At 37.3% G+C, this 4,850-nt stretch overlaps 1 long non-coding RNA gene across 1 annotated transcript; it reads right to left on the reverse strand.

Moving 5' to 3' along the window:
• Positions 1–2,121: 2,121 nt before the first annotated feature.
• LOC309503677 lies at positions 2,122–4,315 on the reverse strand. Its single transcript, XR_014207811.1, has 2 exons — positions 4,016–4,315; positions 2,122–3,494 (listed from the first exon to the last, which is right to left on the reverse strand). It is a non-coding gene; the product is annotated as an uncharacterized lncRNA (long non-coding RNA).
• Between the last annotated feature and the right edge of the window lie 535 nt (positions 4,316–4,850).

A 4,850-nucleotide genomic window follows, 5' to 3' on the forward strand; every position in this document is an offset into this window, starting at 1 on the left:
GCCATTAAACAGCATAATGGCTAATAAGGAAAGGAACATAAATGAAAGCTGTATGGAAGACATTAAATCATACACACAAAAAGCAACAAAAAAATTGGCTTAGAAAAAAATTCAACAACAAGAGCAGTCATGGAAAATAATTGCAAAGACAAGAGCAGTCAGAAATGGTGACTGACATAAATGGTTCAGATTCAAATCACTAATTCTGAAGAGCTGTGGGATAAACACCATTCAAGCTTTGTGTGGAGTGTAGCTGAATGTTACTCACCCTTTTCCAGTGACAATGAAAAAGCAATTAACTAATTCCTCATATTCACAGATCGTTGGTGTCAGGGTGCGCTGCAGGCAGAAGAAGATGAGGAGTCAAAAGTTCCATTGCAAAACATTTACTAATAATATAATTCAAACAGGTACAGACAGGCAGAAGGTTCACACACAACTAAATACAAGGGAGAATGGACCAAGACTGACTGAACTGAAGGAACTTAAATACTAACACAGATGAACATTGATTAACAGAACACAGGTGATGATGATGATGATAATGATGATGATGAACTAAATTCAGATGATACAGATGAACTGATAATGATGATGACACGTGACATGAAGACAGGCAGACAAGTCCAATGAAAACAAACTAAACAGAACACAACTGTGAGAGTTGGTGAATAAACAAGCCACAATTCGACTAACAGGAAAAATAAATAAACCAGTAAAGACTATAGAAACGCAAGAACAGAAAAATATTCAAATACAATATTTGCCAAACCTGGACGGTTCCTATCCTCAGACAGTTTGTCTTCAATCTCTTGACACAGCTCCTCACTTCCATGTCCCAATCAAACTCTCGTGTCTCCAACAGCACTCGTTAATGAAACAACTCTTGATTGGGTCATTAGGTATTATGACTGTATTTCCTCATTGAAAAACTGTTACATTTTAAAACAAATATTCCCCTTCATTTTCTACACTTGGTTTCTCCCAACTTATAAAAGTTAATTCCAGAAGCTGTTCTGTTTTTTCGACTGGTTCTAGCAAGCTGTCATACTGGGCGGTTTTCTGTTCATTTGGGCTGCTTTAATTAAATGATGTGAAGTAAACACTTTGTAGCAAAGCTCATCCGACTGTACAAAGACATTGACATGCAAATCTCCACGTTAAGGGTGAGATTTGCACCCTTAGAAAAACCCTAATGTTTAGACCCGTGTTTACTGTTAAATACTGTGTTTGTGGATATCTGCTCAAACGTAGATATGTTTATGGTGACAATAATGTTTCATAGTTTGCATTTGAAAAGCAAAACTCACCAAACATTAGGCTTCGTGTTTTTACTCCAAACTCATTTCATAACGTCATAACGAATGGAAACATTTGAAGTGACATATGATAATCAATATATTTTTCCTCTAGCGTAGTGTTACTGAAGTGTTCCTTTTTAACGATTGAAAGGCCGCCTGCTATAGGTTATTGTTATTATTTTATGCAACACTGCAGCCTATGCCTACAAGGCACAACAAACCTGGTGTTCATTATTATGTGTGTGTGTGTGTGTGTGTGTGTGTGTGTGTGTGTGTGTGTGTGTGTGTGTGTGTGTGTGTGTGTGTGTGTGTGTGTGTGTGTGTGTGTGTGTGTGTGTGTGTGTGTGTGTATTTTGTGATTTTTAAAAAGCAATTTTAACCAGAAAAATAAAAAATTTATTCCCAAAATAGGGAATAATGCAGCCTTATAGTTTCTCTTGATATCAGCATGTTCACAGGTGTTTATTTTTGTTTTATTATACAGGGACCAGATGCCACTGGATAGTCCTGCTGACTTCAACATTCACATGAGTCTCTGTACATGAACATGGTAAAATGAAAAATCAAACACCTTGGAAATGACAGGTATGTACGTTTCAGGAATGGCACAAAGGTTTGTGACTGTTCAAGTCTCTGTCTTTAGATCAATGTGTTCAATAATGTGCTTTTTGTCATTTGTTGTGTATCTTTGGATTATGTTGTGTTGTAAATAAATCCAAACAATCAAAAAGCCATTCTTTTTTAAATCTCCTCATTCTTTGTGCAAGGTTCCTCAGAATGAAAGGGCCTGATAGCACCTGATAGAGCCATTATGGGAGGGTCTTTAGCTGTGTCCCAATGTGAAGGCTGCATCCTTCGAAGGACTGAAGACTTCAAGGATGCAGCCTTTGCGTCCTCCGAAGGACGCACCATGTAGCCTTCATAGGATTTCCTAATTGCGCAACCAGGTGTTTCTGATCACCGCTCCTCAACGGTGCGAGAGGACAGCTGCCATCCTGATAATTCATTTGATATAGCCTAATTGAGTAAACAGCTATGGAGCCAGAATTGGCTATTGTCATTTTTATGTTTTATATTTTACTGGAGGACATGGTGAAGATGTTTCAGCCCCGGCGCTGCCAGGTCATGTATTTTCGGTTTAGCCCTGTTTGAATATAAAACCCAATTGAATATAAAAAAGTCCAGTATTTCTCGCGCTCGTCATCGGCAGCTGTCACAGTTGCCAGACGACAAGAACAGTCCTTGTAGGCTAGACCGGTCCGAGCGCTTCAGATGCACCCTTTGATATGGGACATATCAAACTTATATGAGACTTTAATTTTCGGAACTGCATATTTCATTAAATATTCACGTACAAATGTGAAGTAACCTACTGAAGTACCTTTTTTCCCTCACATATGATTTTACATTAAACTACACAAAAGTATATAATGTAACAACCTTGAAAATATTCAGAAGTAAAATGCAGGAATATCATAATATAAATACAAACTATAATAAAAACCCTTACAAGGAGTTTTTTTTCCCCCTGCAGAATACATACCTCTAGTTTTACTCTTGATACTAAAAACTTGTTATTAAAAGTACTTTTTTCAGAAATTACTCTTTTTGAAAGTCTAATTATTATTCTAATAAATTCTAATAAAAGTCTACATAATTTTTTTCTTATTTTATGTACTGTAAATGTTTGTTGATTTTGATATGTTTAACGTATGTTGTTAATAGTTGGAAAAAGTACTTTAATGTAGGCCGTGGAACAAATGATTTTCATTTACCAATTTTATTGAAAAAAAAAAGGTATACAAGAGTTTGTTTCAAGTAGAAATTATGACTGTCAAAAAAATAAACAATGTCCAGAACAATTCATTCTCTTTTATTTACACATTTAAAGTTGCATAAAAAATAAATGTACAGATTTTCTTTCCTTTTAAAAAAATAATTTAAAAAGTTAAAGAATATGTAAAAAAAAAAATATTTTTCAATCATTTTCTCAAGAAGAGAAAACAGCCTGTCCATCCTCTCCCTCCTCTCCTGTGCTCTCCTCGCCTCTGCCTTTGTGCTGGTGCTGCTGGTGCTGGCTCCTCCTCACCGTGGGCACCCACTGCTGAACTGGGCCCTGAGGACAAACCAGGGCTGAGTTTCAGCAGTGGGTTTCCCACTCACACCCTCACCTGTCCCAGGACACTTGCAATCCTAAGGGCAGAGCAAATTAACCATGGCTTGTTAACAACAACAGCACAATACATTTCAGCAAAGACGTGTTTTTTTTCTCCTGAATTGCTCTAAAAAAGCTTAACACGTGGGTGCGATCTTAAGTGCATTGTTAACACTGCAAAATATGACACATCAAGACATGCATACAAAATACTTAAGAAATCATATTTCTATATACTCAAATTTGGTTAAAACCACATAGCTTGCATGACAGCACTACAAAAACACATAAAAGTGAAACCCCATTGCCTTATCAACTGCTTTTCTTATTGTTGTGGGCTTACTTCTTTAGCATATTTCTTTTAGCCTAATACACAAGTGAGATAGACTAGTACAAATATTACAAATAGGTAGTTAAACTAATATTAGCACAAGTTTTGCCTCAAACTACCTGACAAACGAAGCCACGCAATGGTGACGAAGGAGTTAAGATGAAGTTTATAATAAACTTTAACTCTGGTTTCGCTAGCCATTTAAATAAATGAAAACATAATACTTACATTTAAATGTGAATTTGCTGTCCACCACCGATCTCTAGTCTCGACCGCCTTTAAAAATAAATAAATAAATGCTGTCGTCAACGGCGCGCAATGACTTATGGGGTAGAATAGGGTAGGATAGGCCGCTAAGTGTTCATTTATGTATCCTTCCTTTCACGGGGAAACGAAGGACGCATTTGGCGTCGCTTTTGAATCAGGGTAGCCTTCGTCGCGTCGCGATGACGCAACCGGCCTTAAAATACGGACTTCGGAGGATGCAGAACTGAATTGGGACAGCCTTCATCGATCCGCGTGACGCAATCGGCCTTCAAATGCGACCTTCCAAGGATGCAACCTTTGAATTGAGACGTCCTTCGTCGCGCCGCTGTGACGCAATCGGCCTTCAAATGCGGCCAATCGGCCTTCAAATACGGCCTTCGGAGGATGCAGCCTTCACATTGGGACACAGCTTTTGTCTTTCTCAGGTGTGAAAGCCATCAATGTTCATGATGTGTCCACGCCTACTTGCATAAAGCTTTCTTACACAAAACATGTCTTACAATTTTTAAATCTGTATATTGTCTTATCTGAATGAGTAGTCAGGATGATTTTCACATAGTTTTGAAGCAAATATTCTAGGCTATGTGATACAATTTTCAAAATGTGTGTGAATAAATAATCAGTATGGGTTTCATGACCTTGTTTCAGTGACAATTGTTTTTGGTTTTTTCACAAACCACGCATAAATGTCATTATATCAAAACTACAAACTTTTACATACATGCTGCTGATATATTATTGTAGCAGAGTTTGTGCTAAATACAGTGTAATCAGATTTTAGCCATGCAAATGTCAC

The sequence above is a fragment of the Leuciscus leuciscus genome, assembly GCF_965113295.1.
Source record: "Leuciscus leuciscus genome assembly, chromosome: 7".
NCBI classification, from domain to species: Eukaryota; Metazoa; Chordata; class Actinopteri; order Cypriniformes; family Leuciscidae; genus Leuciscus; species Leuciscus leuciscus.